This window comes from Hibiscus syriacus, unplaced genomic scaffold (assembly GCF_006381635.1).
Source record: "Hibiscus syriacus cultivar Baekdansim isolate YM2019G1 unplaced genomic scaffold, ASM638163v2 tig00110229_pilon, whole genome shotgun sequence".
NCBI lineage: Eukaryota > Viridiplantae > Streptophyta > Magnoliopsida > Malvales > Malvaceae > Hibiscus > Hibiscus syriacus.
In genome coordinates this window covers 127307-147162 of record NW_024062638.1, presented here as the reverse complement: position 1 = coordinate 147162, position 19856 = coordinate 127307, and the positions used below count along the sequence as shown (strand labels likewise).

Below are 19856 nucleotides of genomic sequence, written 5' to 3'. Positions count from 1 at the left end.
TGGTTCATGCCAAGTATGGGCAGGAGTTGTTACAATAGATTGGATGGTACACTCCCATTACAGGTCCATACAAACAAACAAGGGGGGCACTGAGCAGGGCCTCTCTCTGTTTCTACTTCTGTTGGCTTTTCTCCACATTCTACCCTGGATGCTAGTCACATTTGAGATTATACGTCGGATTTGAGTGGTGAATGATAAATCATACCTTTTTTATATAAAGATTAAAGAAATATTTTTATGTTAATTTATCAAAATTTGATTTTTATATTTTTTTAAAAAAAATGAAAATTTAATTGAATGGTTAGTAAACATATAACTCATTTAGTGAATTTAGAAGTAGAAAGGAATTTTGCTTTCTATTCGGGTTTATAGGTAAGGATGGATCAAATGAGGGTGGGTTGGGACAATCATCCTTTTAAAAATTTGTAATTATCATATTTTAGATATTATTTGTATTTTATATAATAATATGTTTTCATGCCTAAATTTTTTTAAATCCGTTCCTCCTATTTTTTTTTTAAATTTGTTCATAATATAAATTTCTACGTCAATACTTGTCAATAGGATATATGAATTATCAATATTTAAAAAAAAAGATTTTGAACAAATATTATCTTAAAATTATTTTAATATATTGAAAAATACACGGAAGTATATGTAAATTACTTAATTATTAATTTTCAATTAAAGTATGTTATTATTGAATAAAAGATATTCACTTAAAACAAATATTAAAATGAGAATATTCGATACGGAGAAGTTTAATTTATATAAAACTTTTCTTTTTTACCTTTAAAAACTGGTGTTGAGTAAAAAAAAATCAACTTTAAGTATCCAATAAGTAGCTAAATTTGATCTAAGGCCTCATCTCTTAATATTAAAATGAAAATAGTTCATAATAGCAGTGTATTAAAAAAAACAAAAGCTCATGGTGCTTGAGAGGCTCTGGGCGCTCGTCAGCAAGTCTGATGTGTATTGAGAATCTTGCTTGTTTTCCTGAGTTTCTTGGTGATTTCTTTGCTTTCTTCTTCGGTTTGGTGCTTCCTCATGGTGGGTTTGTCTATTGTTGGCTCCGATTTGGTCGATAAGTGTCTTGTTTTGTCAACAACTTTGCATGGTGGGGTGGGAAGCGATTCTGGGGTTCCTGCGGGTGGGTTTCTTGTGGATGTTGGTGATGCTCCACTGGTTTTAACTGGAGCGGTGGGGGTGTTTCTGGGGTTTCCAAAACTGGAGTTCCTGCGACTGGAGTTCCTGCAGTTGTTGGTGATATTGTTTCTAGTAAATACTGAAAATATCTTTTTTTAGATCAATCTTTTGGTTATTTCCCCTCGTTGAGTGTGATGGGAAGAGATTTGTTAAACCTCCTAAGGAGGTGTTGGTTGAGGGAGCAAAGCAATGGGATAACGCTCTCCTCAGAAATTTTATGGCTAAATCCCCAACTTTGGGTATTTTCTAGAAAATGGCAAATCAAATTTAGGGGAGGGAAAGGTCGATTGAAGTTCGCTTCTTGGCTACGAGTGTCTATCTCTTGATTTTTCCCTCCTGTCGTGTTCAGGATGGGGTTCTTGAATCCGGTCCATGGCATATCCAACAGAGGGCAATTCTCTTGTGTAAATGGTTACCAGGGATGTTAACGGAGGTTCATAATCTTGACATGGCGTCGGTTTGGATTAAACTTTGGCATGTGTCGTTGAAGTTGTTTTCGAAAGATGGGCTTGGATATATCGTCAGTGCTTTAGGTAATCCCTTGTATACTGATCGGGTTGCTGCTCAAAAGCAATAGCTTGAATATGCCAAAATTTTTGTGAATGTTAATGAGGATTATGCTTTTCTTGCATCAGTGAATGTCGATCTTGGTGGGGGTAATTGTGTTGAGGTGGGGGTGGAGTTAGTTTCGGCGTCTCCTAGGTGTGATACTTGTTGCATTTTTTGTCATTCGAGTGGCTCCTGTCCTAAGAAGAAGATTGTAGGCTTAGTAGAAGCGAATGATGATAAGGAGAAAAGGCTATGGATGCAATCTTGGCTGATGCTCAGGTTGGGTAGGCTTCGGAGTTTGGTTCGAGTAGTTATGTCCAGGTTAATGATGTTAGTTTGAGGGGAATGTTACATGTTGTGAGTATTATAGATTGGACGCAAAATATGTGCAATTATACACAGTCACACAAATAATAAAGAGTAAGTAAGTATCGTTCCCACGAGGATTAGAGGAAATTGCAAGTTAAGTTAAAGCACAAAAACTAAATTATAAAGCACAAAAACTAAATTATCTAAGTATAGTTAGTGTGGTGGTATACACAAATGAGAATGATGTGGCAAAATGAAATAAATGCAAAAGGTATCGTGGAAACGTGATGGTGAATTTTGATGTCAATGTTGTAGTGTAGCAGATGAAAATGTCAAGGCAAGTGTAAATTGCTTTGAAATGTAAACAATTGAAAATGTCACGGTAAAATGAGTTGAGAATTTAGAAATAAATAAGCAGATTTAATAATCCTCACACAACAAGCTACTATGAGAATAAATGGTGGGGTTACTAAGGAATCCTAAGCTTTGCCTCTCATAATGATTTAAGCTTCTATGGTCTATATGTTCGACAAAGTTTACTAAGAGTGCCCTACGCTATCTCTAGTCATGAGACCTGACAGATAAAAATGCCACGACAATACCTCTCGGCGTGAACAGTAACATCAAGCCTATCGAATAAGCACTACTTTTAGTCGTTGAAATCCCCTCCTTATCTCTAAAGTGGATTAGGTCTTAGTTAGCAGCTAAAACTCATTGTTCACGTTGATCATTCCTTAGTTTCTCTCGAACACTAAGGATCTTTTACCTAGTTTCTCTCAAACACTAAGTATTCTATCTAATAAAAGTCTACTCTCATAGCTCTTACAATCCCAAGCAATTAAGCACAATGAGAAAACAAATAGATAAACATAAAAACTCAAATCATTCATTAAAACAAACACTTAATCATCCATAAAAACTCACACCAAATAAGGTTTAGTTCATGGCGGGGTGCGAAATATCCAAAACAATAATCCGTTCCATACAACCCAAGTAATCAAATGAAAATAAAAGCGCAAGGGTGGAGGAAGCTCCCAACACGCGCTGCCAATTGCTCCTCAGACCACCACGAATGGCACCTTAGAACGCTAGCTCCTCTTGGACGTCTAGCTCGCCACTCTCTTAAGCTTGGTTATGGAGGAACCCTTTTTTAAAAGATGAAAAGGGAAAGAAAGTTGGAAACTTTCAGCCGTCTCTCCCTCTTGCTTAGCTCACTTTTCCCCAAAATAATTTTCCTCATTTTTTGTGGCCACATTTCCTATTTATAATAGGGAATATCCTAGGTTTTAGTTCAAAATTTCCTATAGTACCCTATGGTATATTCCCCTCACGTGAAAATGGGTACAAAGGTGGCAGTAGTCCCTTCCAAGGCGATTAGCGATAGAAAACACGTGAGTTCTGGACAACTAGCATTTTGATGAAATATATTCAACTCTTTTGTCTTTTTATGCGTCCAGAAATGTCGTACTAATTGTCGTGGAATTTTAGTTTTGTTTGCCACGGTAGTTTTCCTTGCACACCCTTACTCCTAGAACCTCGCACTATCAGCAAAACACACCATTCCCAGTAAAATAGCAACATTTACAAAATAGTATGTCATAGCAAATCAAAACCATCAGATGCAACTATATGCTCCTAAATGCATTTAAATGAACTTATATGTGATTTAAGATAGCCAATAACTAAAGTGAAAATACCTTAAATATAATTGTTTTTACGGAGTTATTAGGGAGCAGTTGAGATCATTAGTTCTGCTACTCCAGTTGAAGAGTTGGACACAATGCGCACTGTTGATGGGAATATAGGGGATGCACTAAGGACGGTTGAGCCGAGGTCTTCTATTGCCCAAGGTAATGAAGTTGGTTTTGGTGGTGTTGTCGAGACAGTCGGGAAGGTTGTTCAGGTTCTTAGCCCCAATCGGTTAGCTTTGTTGTCTGAGCCTGGTAGGGCTCTTGTGGATATGGTGGTTTCTCCCAGGAAATCACATGTTGCAGCTGAGGGAGTTGCAGATTTAATGAATTTGTTGAAGCTAAAGGGTAAAGGTGGTGGAGCAAATTGGAAAATGAATAGTAAATGGGTTCATAAGGGTGGTGTTTCTCTTTCTTTGAGATGATTATGACGTGGAACATTCGGGGTTGTAATGACCCTTTAAAGCAGAAAGAATTTTGAGGTTAGTTAAGAAACTGCAGATTGAAGTGTTGTGTTTGCTGGAAACTAGAATAAGGAAGTTCAATGATGTCTTTGTTCTTTTGGGTCAGTTTAGTGAGTGAAAGTTTGTCTCTAATTATTCTGAGGCTGTAAATGGGAGAATTTGGATTTTGAGTAGGGGGTTGTGGAAGATTGAGGTAGTTTGCTAGTTTGATCAGCATGTTACTTGTTGGATGGAAAATGGTGATGTTTTTTTTGTCAGTTGTTTATGGTCGTAATCGTAGAGAAGATAGGCGACATTTGTGGAGTGATTTAATTGGGGTTAAATTCTTCGTTGGTGAGAGTCCTTGGATTGTTTCTGGGGATTTCAATGTTATTGGTTGTCCTCAGGAGAGCTCAGATTATGATGGCACTCAGGGGTTTACGGGTGTTATTCAAGATTTCATTGATTGTAGATAGGAAATGGATTTTATTAATCATTCGTATATGGGTGAAGTGTTCACTTGGTTTAATAAGAGGGAGAATACTCCGTTGTTTCGTAAATTAGACCAGGTTTTGATTAATTAGAGTTGGTTGCAGCGTTTCCCGAATACTAAGGTCGAGTTCTTAGCTCCGGATTGTTCTGACCATTGCCCTAGTTATGTTGTTATCAAGGCTCTTGTGGCTAGGCCTCCTCGGCCGTTTAAATTCTTCTATTTATGAGCAGATCATCCTGATTATATGCGTATAGTGGAGGATTCTTGGAAGTTGTCAGCTATTGGAAACCTTTTGGAGGTTTTGTTTGCTAAACTCAAGCGTTAGAAGACTCCGCTAAAGAAGTTAAATAAAGAACATTTTAGTGGGTTGCCAGAAAGGATTACAAATCTTCAAAGGGAGTTGGAGGTAGCGTAGAAGTTGGTGTTATCTTCGTCTACTGATGCTAATATTGCGGAGGAAAGTAGTAGTATTGAGTTGGATGGTTTTTATCGGGCTGAGGAGAAACTCTTACAACAGAAGTCTAGAGTACAGTTTGTTCAAGAGGGGGACCGTAACTCTACCTATTTTTTAGGCATGTCACTACTAAGTAGAAGTTTAATACCATTCATGTTCTTCATGATGCTCAAGGAAAAAAGTTGGATAATTTTGAAGGTATTTCTGTTGAGTTGATTAAGCATTTCTCTTATGCTCTTGGGACCCTGGAGCGGGTTTCTAATAGACTTTTTAAGGAGATTTTGGATGTTGAGCTTTGTCCTGAAATGCAGGATAGTCTAGTGGAACCTGTGTCTTCTAATAAGGTAAAGGATGTGTAATTTTCTATGAATAAAACAAGGCCCCTGGCGCTGATGGATACCCGACTAGTTTCTTTCAGCTTTCTTGGGGTGTTGTTGGTCAGGATTTCATTAGAGCTATGAAGTTTTTCTTTGAGACTTCATCTTTTCCTGTTGGGTTTAACTCCACAATTCTCACTTTGGTTCCTAAAGTTGCCGCTCCCCTATATGCCTCAGATTTCAAGCCTATTTCTTGTTGTACCACGATGTACAAGTGTATTACGAAGATTATGACGAATAGAATGAAAATGTGGTTGTCTAGGTTGATTTTGCCGAATCAAAGTGTTTTCCTTGCGGGGAGGGATTTGGTGGATAATGTTTTGTTGGCACAAGAGCTGGTAAATGGTTAGGGAATGAGGCATTTATCTGTGCGGTGTGCTTTGAAAGTGGATCTTTGGAAAGCATTTGATTCATTGGATTGAAATTTTATTTTTCAGGTTCTTGAGGTCATGGGCTTCGTTGTTCGGTTTAGGGGTTGTATTCGGGCTTGTATAGCTTATTCTCATTTTTCAATTGGTCTGAATGAGGGGTTTACGGGTTTTTTCTCTAGGGCAAAGGGTGTTCGCTAGGGTGGCCCTTTGTCGCCTTACATCTTTATTTTGATTATGAATGTTTTATCTCGATTGTTGAACTTGGTAGGGAGTATGGAGTGCTGGATTTTCATCCCAAATGTAAGAGAATTGGGCTTACGCATATCTGTTTCGCTGATGATCTCCTGGTTTTTACTAAGGGTCATGTTGGGTCTGTGTTGGCTGTGAAGAGTATCATGGATGTTTTTATAGGATGTCGGAGATTTATATGAATGTCTCGAAGAGTGAGTTGTTTTGTGTAGGGCTGGGAAGGTTGGAGATACAGAATATGGCCGAATGTAGTGGGTTTCGTATTGGCACACTTCTAGTATGTTACTTGGGGGTTCCCATTGTTACTAGGAACCTGTCTTTCACTGACTGTGAGGGTTTATTTAGGAAAATCGTTAGTAAGATATGTAGTGGTCTTCTAAATGTGTGTCTTTAGCTGGAAGGTTGCAGCTTATTCAAGCTGTATTGTTTAGAATTCAGAATTTTTGGAGTAGGGTGTTCGTATTGTCTTCTAAAGTTTTGAAGAAGATTGAGCAGTTGTGTGGTTCTTTTCTTTGGAAGGGATCAGATGGTTCAGCTAGGGGTGCCCGTGTTAGTTGGGATCGTGTTTGTTCGCTTAAATGTGAGGTGGTATTGGGATTAAGAATGTCATTGGGTGGAAGAGAGCTTGTATGATGAGGTGCTTATGGCTCATTCTTTCTCAGTCGGGTTCCATTTGGGTGGCTTGGGTTAGGAAATATTTTGAAGGGATGTTTGGTTTGGAATGCTCAGCTGAAAAATAATCATAGTTGGGCCTGGAAGAAGATTTTGTGTTTGAGAGATGACTATGCTCTTGTAGGGGATTCACATGGGAGCTATCATGCGAGGGAAGTCTAGGATGCCCATAGGCGAAAGCAGGATAAGGTTCCTTAGAGTAGGTTCGTTTGGGGTGGCTTGTTTATTCCCCGACATTCTTTCATAATGTGGCTAGCTCTCCATGATCGGCTACCAAAGAAGGTTCCTATGCTCCATTGGGGGGTCATATTGATGTTGATTGTATGTTTTGTGGTCATGGTAATGAGGATAGAGACCGTCTTTCTGTTGAGTGTACTTTTGTTAGGCAGGTGTGGTCTTGTATTTTGCAGGTTTTTTATGCTCATTGGCCTAATTTTGTGGGTCGCTGGGGAGACATGGTGAATTGGGTTATTGCTCATGGGAAAGGTAAGTCATTGCGGGGGACGATCATTCGGGTTTCTTGGTGGTGTTACCTTTATTATGTGTGGCAGGAGAGAAATGGTCGGTTGCATGGAGTTCAGCCTCGTGGGATTGAGGAGATGTTTTTGTTGATTAAAGGCACGGTCACATTGAGGTGCTTGCTGCGGATTGGGGGCTGGTACTTGCAAAAAATGCAGTTCAACTACTTCCTGTGGCAAAACATGGGAGCTAGTGCAACTGTAACCATGATTAAACTTCCAAAAATGATCAAGCAAAATGAATTGCCAGACTTGCACAAAAACTGTACAAGGAAATGTATATGATCATAACCATTCCATAAAAATGTCATTTTAGCATAGGGAATAATGGCTGTATCTACAATAAATGATTATACGATCAAATACATGGCCCAAGAAGTGGCCGAGGCTCGTCTTGTACAAACAATACTGTTATTGTTCAGAGATGCAGGTTCCTCCTGGTAAAACTTTGGTTTTATGTACAATTAAGTATCCATTTCTAAGATCCAAAAAGAATTTATACGACGATAAAACTCTGGTTTAGTCATCGTCGTTTTCTGAATCAGGGTTTCCATACACTAGAGAAATAGAAACCTACTGTTCTAAGTGTGAGGCCTGGGAACCTGTGAGAACTATTGGGCCGCAGGTCTACCTTGATAAAAGGCCACTTCATGGCTTGCGCAGCCTCACACTCTTCCCATCCATCTCCTATTGCACAAAACTGGGTATTTCGACTGTTGAAACGTTCCTTGATCCACTGGAAACATTGTAGTTTCCCTACATCCCATGAACTGTAAACTGGAGAATAAATGTTTTGTAAGTACTACAAATACGACGAGTTTATCAAAGAAATCACATTGAGGACTAACATGTGGTCGATACAGTTTGCATGCAATCCAGTGACCATGACAAATATGAGAACCACCTGATCTATTGAAACTATGTCATGGAGAATGTCCTTATAAAGAGAATGCAAAGCAAGTAATCTAGAAGAACTTGATACACCGAAGGTAAATTTTATGGGACACCGAAGGTAGATTTTATGGGAAATAAATGTTGGGCAATTCATATCTTCCGGTTAAAAGTTTTCTTCAACTGAAAATTTCCACATTAACATTTACATATTAAACTCCTTGAGTATTGGCTAACGTGAGATATCTTTACTGTGAGATCAATTTAGGATAAGATTTTTTTTTTTTTTTGAGAAAAATGTGCATTTAACTGGCAGTTATGCTAAACGTTCACATACTGCACAAAATATAGGGACCTTTCTGGTTAAGCACAAACATGAGGATGCTTGCTAACGTGAAAAGTCCTTTCATATCTGTGCCAAGGACCTGAAATCAAATATCGTACTTGGCATGGACAGACGAAAGAAGATAGCAGGATAGATTATAAGAGAAAACATGCATAGCAAGCAGACTAGAGTAACCATGCCAACTAAAGTATAGGCTGGTGCTAGCCATTTCAATATGTACTACAAAAAGATGCAGTTTACTTGAAGTGAACCGAAGATTACTCACCATTTTCATACGATATCAAATTGTCAAGTCGAAAGAGTAAACATTTAACAAGGCTAGGAATCAAAGACCCAGAAGTCACCAAAACATTAATGTGCTGGGACCCTGTAGCATTAGAACTCACAACCCCACCAGCAACAGTATTACAAAAGGTAGGATCTTCATTCCCAACTAAACACTGCTCCAAGAGTGCCCGTGCTATATTTAGAAATAAAGAACAAATACTCAGCAAAGCAAGTCATTAAGAGAAACCATGAGAACTTTAGCTCAAGTTGCAAGAAAATTCTTGATTCTTGTGTTAGTTAAATCATCAGCCTCAAATTAATTCAGTCAGTGAGAAGGATATATCTAAGCTATGAAAGACTCTTAAGAGGTAACTACATTAGTGAGTTTTGAACCCCATTTTAGAATACCCCAAAAACACATTGGATAGTCTATAACTAAAAACCTAAGGCATGCATCAATTCATATGTTTCAAATACCCTAATCTACATTGCAGCTATAACCTTTAGTCAAAATGCTCGAGAAGATAAGCTTTGACATTGAGCAAACATCATAAAAAGAATTCATTATGGTCGATGGTATTGTACAGTGACCAAATCTAGTTAAAACGAAACAGTAATATACTAGAACTGACAATGACTTTAGATCAGCACTAAATAAATGGCACCTGGAAAAGAGAAAAAAATTGAATGTGTCAGTAGCCATGTCATACTCAGAGAACATTCCTGACGAAAGCCACCCATCTGCATTCTCGTCAGTCATTTTGTACAATACATCCCAGTCATTCATCATCTCTTGGTCCAAAATATTGTGTAAACCCTGAAATGACAGAGGACTTTCCTAAAAAAATCACAATTAAGTTTTGGTAAGTGCTTAATTTAGTTAATATTTTATTTTTAAATTACTTTTTAATTATTAATTTTTGTGGTTTATTTGTTCATTTTAATTCATTTTCTGTACAGGACGTAAGATTATGGAAATTGCACAAAAATGACACAATTCTGCAGATTTTTTATTTTCGGAATCAAAGCTGGCTGGAATTCGAATTTGGATTAAACTTAAATTTAGGATAATATTTTAAACATTATATTTTATCTTTGTATTTTAGTTTAAATAGGTTTTTAGCATTTTAATTAAGTTTTAGGATATTATTTTTATATTTTATCTTTATCTTTGTATTTTAGTTTAAATATGTTTTAGTATTTTAATTAGGATTTAGAATATTATATAATTTTTTTAGGTATTTTAGTTTAAATAGTTTTAAGTGTTTTAATTAGGATTTAAGATGTTTTAGCTTGTTTTTAGGATTTTGAAGGCTATAAATACTCTCTAAGGGTGAGCCTAGAAACATATCTCTCTCATTTGAGAATAAAATCTTCTTTTTCCTTCTAGCTTTCTCTCTATTTTCACATACTTTTCTATTATGCTAAGTATGACTTTGGTTATGCTTAGCTAATTTTCTTTCAAGCCGAAGACTAAAGCGAATGCTCAATTCCAAATGTGAGAATTGTAAGGTACTTAAATCGCTTCGGATTTTCTCTCTGTTTTCTGAAGCTTACTTTTCAAATCAAAACTATTTCAACATTGGTTCGGATATTGTTATGGTTAATGTTTGAAGAAGGATTTACTTATTGAAGCATATTCAACTTCCCGAGAACACACTTAGCAAAATTGTTTGCTAAGAGGAAACTGAGATCGGAATCAGTTGTTGTTGAAACGACACAATCCGAGTTGGCAACGAAGAATTGTTCTTGTAAGCTTACGTGAATCTTGAAGTAAAAATTTGTTTCGATGATCCGAGGAATTTGAGGCGAATCTGAAGTTTGAGGCTGCTTTCACAATAAGTTTCTCTTTATCTTAATCTCTTTAATTTGTTTATTTAATTATTTTTTCTTTTATTTAATTCTTATTTTTTAACCATAATTTTTTTTTAAAAAATCCCCCTTTTATATTTATTACTATTAATATTTATTATTATATTATTTTTCTTTTTCTTTTTTTTATTTTAATATATCTTTTTAACTTCATCTGGAATTCTATTTTTTTCTAAAATCAAGAAGGAGTTTTATTAAATCAGAAACACCACAATCCCTGTGGATCGACCATGTTTCTCTATACTACATTTTAGTTTTTATTTATTAAGAAGCCATGAATTATTTTGATAGCAAAACGACAGTTATCAAATTGGCGTCGTTGTCGGGGACTAACGGCAAGTACTGATTTATTTTTCTAGTTTTTGATTTATAACCAGAAGTAACCCAGGTGAATTAGTAGATCTAGATCCAGAGATCGAAGCACGAGCACGAAGAATCCACGCACAAACGCTTCGAGAAAAGAGAAAAATACAAGAAGAACAAGAGCAAAGTTCAGAAGCAGAATCAATTCCAGAGACAGACTCTAAAGTAGACGCATGCAACATCCCGATGGCAGAAGAAGAACAAACGATCTGAGAGCTAGCCACAACTCATGTCACTCAGACGCCATTATGCATTAATTTTCCTAGTGGCGAGACTCCATTTCAATTAAAGACATGACTCATTCATCTTCTTCCCACTTTCCACGGCTTTCCCACTGAAGATCCGTACAAGCACTTGCTGGAATTCCACATGGTTTGCACTAGCATGAAACCACAGGGAGTTACCGAGGATCAAATTAAATTGAGAGCTTTCCCTTTCTCTTTATCTGACTTGACTAAAGATTGGTTATTTTATTTACCTCCAAATTCAGTTAATTCATGGGCTGACATGAATCGAATTTTTCTTGACAGGTTCTTTCCAGCGGCTAAAGCAAGCGAGTTGCGAAGGAGCATTCTTTCCATTCAGCAAAAGAGCGAAGAAAGTCTTTATGACTATTGGGAGCGATTTAAAAAGCTTTGCACACGTTGTCCGCAACACGGATTAAGTGAGCAAACGTTACTTCAATACTTTTATGAAGGTCTTTTACCAATGGAGATGAAAATGGTGGATGTTGCCAGTGGAGGAGCATTAGTTAACATGACCCCAACAACAAACAAGGGAATTGATTTCAACCATGGCAGCCAACTCTCAACAGTTTTCGAGTGAACCCAGCCGACGGGTTCACGACATAAGTACATTTTACCTTGAAAATAAGTTAGATAAATTAACTGAAGTAGTTAATTCACTTGTTGCAGGAAAATATGGAGCAACAAGAGCATGTGGGATATGCACAAAGCTAGACCATCCCGACGGATTGCTGCCCGCTGATACAAGAAAGAGGTAATGCAGAAATCAATGCAGTATGGAACTTTCCAGGTCCTCTATGTTAAGTTAATCGATCGACGGAATCGGCCAAGAGGGGGTGAATTGGCAATTAAAATTTTGGTGGAAGCTTTTGCAGAAAATTGAAAGTAATTGTACAGCGATTTAGAGTGGTTCGAATTTCTCAACCAAAGTCTACGTCCACTACCTTAGCTATCAACACTAAGGATTTTCCAACAAATTCACTAATTTGTTCTTTCTTTTGAGGCCAAAGAGATAACCTTACAACTCCCTCAAGAATATACCCCAATTCTTGAGAACACTCTTTCTCAAAGAGAAGATTACAAATTTGCAAACTTACTAGGAAATCCTCACAAGGAAAGATGTTTGCACAATTCTAGAACAAAGAAAAGAACACTCAAAGATGAATACAATTGAGTACAAGTAGTGTTCTTGAAAGCAAAGATGAATATTGAATGAAAAATGGATTGAATTGCTCAAACTTGAGGTTTTATGCTTTCTCTTTGATTCTCTCTTGATTCTTGATAAAAATGGTATTGATCAAAGGCTTCTAAGCTTGTTTAAATACTCCCTCAATTGATTCTGAATGTTGGGGATGATTAGTGGAGTCAATGGAGTCGTTTAAGTGTAAAAACCATTAATACAACAGCTTGGAGCGTGGGGGGAATCGGTACCCTCTCATGGGGAATCGGTTCCCTAAGTGTAAAATTCAAATATTTCTACCGTTAAACAGGGGGAATCAGTACCCCCTTGGGGGGGAATTGGTTCCCTCCGAGTATTATGTTTTTTTCGGAGCCAAACCATTCAGGGGAGAATCGGTTCCCTCTGGACATTCTGGAATTTTTGGCTTTGAAACGGTTCGAAATACTTTGTAAAATTATTTTGAAATAATTTTAAGATTAAAACTTAATTTTACACTTGAGTAAGGATTAAAAATGACTTTTGAAAGATTTGGAGTAATATTTTGATATTCGAATAATTATATCGAATATACTTAGAAAATCTTTTTGGAAAATCTTAAAATTCATTTATCTTAATTTGTTATATCGAAATATCAAAATGTTTTTAACAATCCACAAAGACAATACAACCTATACAGTAATACTTACAATCCAGGATGACGAGACCACCCAAACTTCAGCTATGCGGCAAATCAGAGACCAACTTATCAAGAAAGGTCTCCTCCTCAACAACAAACGCAAAACTCGTCATTGGATGAACTCATAGAAAAGTTATCAATTTCACAATAAAAGTTCATTGCATCCCAAGAAAAATTTCAAAACCGAACCGAAACACATCTTCAAGAGTTAGATAATCAAGTAAGCCGACTAGCTCAAACTATGGGAAAATTGGAATCACAAGGAAAACTACCTTCTCAAATGGAGTTAAATTCGAGAGAGAATGTTATTTCCATCACACTCAGAAGTGGAAAAGTTATCTCACCCGAAGTTCCAGCAGAAAAAGATGCACATCAGGAAGAACAAGAGGAAACACCACCTCCAGAAATACAAGGTACGTCTAACTCACATCATTCTCTTTCTTCTTATGAAATCACGCCACCACCCTTCCCATCAAGGTTGATGAAGCGTGATAAAAGAGCTGAAGAAAGGGAGATCTTAGAGGTTTTTCCAAAAAGTTCAAGTCAACATACCTCTTCTTGAAGTAATTCGACAAGTACCAAGGTATGCTCGATTTTTAAAAGAACTTTGCATTACAAAGAGGAAATAAATGGGACACGAAAAGGTAAACTTTGGAGAACATGTTTCTGCAATTTTTCAACGAAAACTCCCACCAAAGATGAAGGATCAAGGTATGTTCGCTATACCTTGCAAAATAGGTAATTTCAAAATTAAACGTGCAATGTGTGACTTAGGAGCTTCAATTAATGTTATGTCATTTTCTATATATAAAATGATTACTAACTAGCCTTTGAAGGAAACAGGAATAACCATATAGTTGGATTATCGATCTGTGATCTATCTAGTGGGAGTAATGGAAAACGTCTTGGTAAAGGTCGATGTATTATTCTTTCCTGCAGATTTCTATGTCATTGACATGGAACATGATAGGTCGGATTCTTATTCCAAGGTACTCTTAGGTCGACCCTTCCTAAGCACATCACATACAAAGATCGATGTTAGAAGTGGTATACTAACAATGGAATTTGATGGTGAGATCGTTGAATTTGATGTTTACAAAGCAATGAAATGCCCTGATCATGTTGAAATAATTAATTTTGTTGATATTATATATCCTTTAATTGATGAATATATTGAATCTAATTTTTCTTATGATCTTTTTAAGGATCCTGAACTTTGCCACGAAGATGAAGAAAGGGAGTTTAAAAATATTAATTCAATCAATTCTGATTTATCTTTATATTTCTCTAAAACTAAAATTTTACCTTCTATTTTACTGGCACCTGAGGTAGAATTGAAGCAATTACCGGAGTATTTGAAATATGTCTTTTTGGGCGAAAATGAAACTTTTACCAATGATCATCTCAAGTAAATTATCTAAAGGAGAAGAGGAAGCTTTGGTAGCGATATAGCGCTCTCACAAAGAAGTCATAGGATGGACCATTGCCGACATTAAAGGATTAAGTCCCTCAACTTGCATGCATAAGTTCAAAGTCGAAAAAGGAGCAAAGCCATCACGTGAAGGACAACGTCGATTAAATCCACTAATGATGGAAGTAGTAAAGAAAGAAATTCAGAAACTCCTTGACGCTGACGTAATCTATCCAATTACAGATAGTAATTGGGTAAGTCCGATTCATGTGGTTTCCAAGAAAACGGGAGTCACAGTGGTCGAAAATCAAGAAGGGGAGTTAGTGCCAACAAGAGTTCAAAATGGATGGCGAGTTTGTATTGATTACAGGAAGTTGAACTCTCTTACTCGAAAAGATCATTTTCCTCTTCCTTTTATAGATCAAATGATTGAAATATTTGCTGGGAAAACTCATTATTGTTGTCTTGATGGTTTTTCAGGTTTTTTCCAAATCCCAGTGGCACCAGAGGATCAAGAAAAAAGGACTTTTACTTGTCCCTTCGGTACATTTGCATATAGACGAATGCCCTTTGGTCTTTGTAACGCACCAGCCACCTTCCAAAGATGCATGCTAAGTATATTTTCCGACTATGTGGAGAAGGGCATCGAAGTCTTTATGGATGACTTCACGGTTTATGGTAACTCTTTTAATGAATGTCTTGATAATTTAACTAATGCGCTTAAAAGATGCTTAGAATATAACCTTGTTTTGAATTATGAAAAATGTCATTTTATGGTTGATAAAGGGTTAATTTTAGGTCATATTGTTTCCTCAAAAGGGATTGCGGTTGATAAAGCTAAAACAGATGTTATACGCTCACTTTCTCACCCCACAACTGTGAGGGAAATTCATTCTTTTCTTGGCCATGCAGGATTTTACCGCAGGTTTATTAAGGACTTTTCGAAGATAGCACAACCTTTATGCAATCTACTTCAAAAGGATCAAGACTTTGACTTTAATTCAAAATACAAAGAGTCTTTCAATTCATTAAAGGAAAAGCTTATTTCAGCTCCAATTGTTCAACCACCAGATTGGAATCATCCATTTGAACTTATGTGTGACGCATCGGACACTAGAGTTGGAGTTGTTCTCAACCAAAAAATAGGGAAAGAGCCACATGTCATAGCCTACGCGTCCTGAACTTTGGACTCGGCTCAGAAAAATTATTCGACAATGGAAAAAGAACTTTTTACTATAATTTTTGCTTTAGAAAAATTTAGATCATATTTGCTTGGTACTAAAATAATTGTTTTTCTGATCATGCAGCTATAAGGTATTTGATGAGCAAAAGGAAGCAAAACCAAGGCTTATCCGGTGGATCCTACTTTTACAGGAATTTAACTTGGAAATTAAAGACAAAAAGGGATGCGAAAATCTGGTAGCAGATCACTTGAGTCGAATTCCCCTTTCCACATCCGAACCACCACTTAAAGAAGAATTTCCTGAAGAAAAACTGATGGTGGCACAAAGCATAACTCCATGGTTTGCAGACATGGTTAATTATTTGGCCACAGGAAAACTAAAATCAAAATGGCTCGGACCGTTTACAGTTACTCAATTATTTCCTCACGGTGCTGTTGAAATTGAAGATAACTCTGGAGTACGACTTAAAGTTAATGGTCAAAGATTGAAGCCATATTATGAAAATGCTCCGGTTGGTCTAATCGAAGAAATAAATTTAGAGGAACTCACGCTTTGAAAAATCAGGTCGTCGAGCTAACGACGTTAAACAAAAAGCGCTTGATGGGAGGCAACCCATTTCGTTATATTTTTGTTTTTATTTTTTTATTTTCGTTTTATTTTTTTTTATTTTTTTAGCGAACTTTATTTCATTCTATTTATATAATTTTGATTAATTTTATTTTTTTCTGAACAGATCTGAATTCCGATCGAATATTTAACGAAAAAAACAGTGCAGAAAAACTGACTTGGTTCGAACTGTGCAGAAAAAATTCGAACAGAACAGTGCAGAAGAAACTGATTTGGTTCGAACAATGCAGAAAAATACACAGTAGATTCAATCAATGCAGTGCAAAAAAATAGTGCAGGAAAAAAAAACAGATTTGGTTCGAACTGTGCAGAAAAGTTCGAACAGAACAGTGCATCATCAGACAATCTACACTACAACAGCTCGTCTCGACGTGGCCGTGATCGCCACTAGATTGAGGAGTATTCTATTTTTTTCCTCTCTTTGTTTTTAAATTTGATATATGTTTTGGGACAAAACGGAATAAGTGAGAGGGAATGATAAGCATGTGTCAAATTTTTCTTGACTTGTTTAATCGTTTGAAATTGAGTTATTCTGATGTTGATATATTGTAATCGTTGATTGCTAGTCTTGAATTTTGCTTTATACTCTTGCTTCCTTTTGGATTATGACCATGTTTTTTATCGAATTTAATTTGCATGATTGGTGATTGATATAGTTAGTGAATTTTTTGTAGAGTATTGATATTTTATGTTTTTGTCAATAGAGATGAACTTGACTCAATGCATATAAACTTTTCTTGTAAGATTTGAGCCTAACGAGCATACATTTTCTTTCTTGCTCATTGTTTGACTTGTGTGTGCCGAACTAATTAGGATATTCTAGAACTTGTAATCACAATGCATATCGATACTACATGTGGAACGTAATGTTTTAATGTGATAGGGGCACCTAGGATAAACCCACTTTTCCCAAAAAACCTATCCATTTATATATCGACTAGTGAACCACATTTGAGCATATTTTCCTTTCTTTGTTTTTACACCTCATAATTAAACCCGAAGCCTTTTTTTCCCTCTCTTTTCGCACCCTTACCGAGACTTGAGATCTTATATCATTGTTGTTCCAGAAAAAAAATTCAATGTTTTAAAAAAAATAAGTTGTTCACTGTATCGAACAGCAAAAAAAAAGACCTTTTGTTCAAAAAAAAGGGAAGGAAAAAATCGATCGCTTCAATTGTCTTTCATCTATTCTTTTTCCTTGTTTTGTTCTTCATTACGCTTCATGTTAATTCGTGGATTGTTCTTAATTATTTTGATATCTTGTTTCGGTATTTTAAATCTTTCTTTTCGGCCTTTCCCTACCCTAACCTAAGCCCTGTTACACCTTATTTAAAGACCCCTTGTTATTGCATTATGTTCATTTTTCGTGGTGGAGACTTGATTGTATTCCAAGCCTATGGTAATATTTTGGTTAGTTTTGGTTTGAGCGGTTCCATTTACCCCAGACACTTTGAGCGGATATGTGTGAATCTTTGTGAGGTATTGAGTCATGTTTCATTGATGTTGGCAATTAATTGAGATATCTTGCCTACTTTAAATTTTCTTGGTTATGTCTTTGCTTGATTGTAACTTGAATTCGGCAAATGTCATGGACTTAATTCGATTGGAAGTTTGAGGAATAAATTGAAATTGAAGATGACAACTTATGATTTTGATATGTTAATTGAAGAATGCTTGAGGACAAGCATTGAATAAGTGAGGGGGAATTTGATAAGTGCTTAATTGAAATTGTTTGCTAAGAGAAAACTGAGATCGGAATCAGTTGTTGTTAAAACGACACAATTCGAGTTGGCAGCAAAGAATTGTTCTTGTAAGCTTACGTGAATCTTGAAGTAAAAATTTGTTTTGATGATCCGAGGAATTTGAGGCGAAGCTGAAGTCTGAGGCTGCTTTCATAATAAGTTTCTCTTTTTCTTAATCTCTTTAATTTGTTTATTTAATTATTTTTTTTCTTTTATTTAATTCTTATTTTTTATTTTAACCACAACTTTAAAAAAATCCCTCTTTTATATTTATTACTATTAATATTTATTATTATATTTTTTATTTTAATATATTTTTTCAACTTCATCTGGAATTCTATCTTTTTCTAAAATCAAGAAAGAGTTTTATTAAATCAGAAACACCACAGTCCTTGTAGATTGACCATGCTTCTCTATACTACATTTTCATTTTTATTTATTAAGAAGCCAGTAATTATTTTGATAGCAAAACGACGGTTATCAAGTTTCTATATCTAAGAAGCATGTGCATTTCTAATCTACACATAGCCTTTGAGGGGACATGGAAAAGGAAACACAAGCAAAGGTGACCATTGGAAAACGAAGCTATCTATGAGGAAATACAAAGATGAAGTTTTAAACTGACAAAGATTAATTTGTCTATGTCTTGCAAGGAAGTGCTTTGGAATGCCAAATGAATCCGAATATAAGCACGTTTTTTTCCTATTATATAAATATTAAATCCAAGATAGAATTCAGCAGTTAGTGAGAAGGTACCTCTAGGAGATATCTATTTACCATTCATAATTCCCTCTTTACTAAACCATAAGCTATCAACTTATGTAAACTACATAATGAAGATTTACACTATATTAGATTTTCTGTTACAGTTCCCCTCAAACATTCCACCTAGCTCACATGGTTGTACTTGTAGCTAAACCATAACTTCTTCCGTAAGGGAGGCAATAACTAGGACAAGAAACTATAAACAGTTTCTGGCAGAGCATGCAATAAAATGCCTCGTATTTTGAATAAATGGTAATGAGAAAACATGAAAATTACACGAATAATTGGAAGAACGATTTATATTAGGCTTGAAAGGCATCAGTCGGAATACATTTTTATACTTGTTGGCTATGATTCGATGTCTGTACGCCAGTCTCCTTTTGTTGAGATCATCATGTGGAGGACTGAAACCATCTTGCTTAAAATCATAATCGGAGAGATCCTATCCATCGTCATATTTGCTCAGGACATCCAGGAAAGGCTTATTGCAGTTTTCAATCTGTAGCACGTTCAATAGATATATACCTGCAAAATTTGATATTTATAGCTGGAAAAATCAACAGAAAAGGGAGGGGGCGGGAATGTAGGAATCTCAAACATACTTGCTCATAGAAGAAGAAATCGTCAGAAATTTGAAGGATATGTTTCTCCCACATCTTTCCAATTTCAACGCCTTTCTGAGAAACTTTAAAACCGGCGAAAGCCTCGGCATATGAACCATTCAACAAAGACTTGAACAATATAAGGGTTTCATCCATGTCCCATATGTATACCTTCGTTATCTGATTATTCATATCTAGCAACCCAACAAAAAAAAGTATCAAACTTTATCAGCCCTTACTTTAAATAATATCATTTAACCATATTGATTGCATAAACCGATTTGTCTTGATTTTTTGTTTCATTACAGAATAAAAAAAGTCATCTTTCATTACAAACTCAAGTGTATGATCATTAT

At 36.0% G+C, this 19856-nt stretch overlaps 1 pseudogene; it reads right to left on the bottom strand.

Annotated features, from left to right (window-relative positions):
- Nucleotides 1-7654: 7654 nt before the first annotated feature.
- On the bottom strand, nt 7655-19656 carry LOC120114506 (annotated as a pseudogene).
- Nucleotides 19657-19856: the final 200 nt, after the last annotated feature.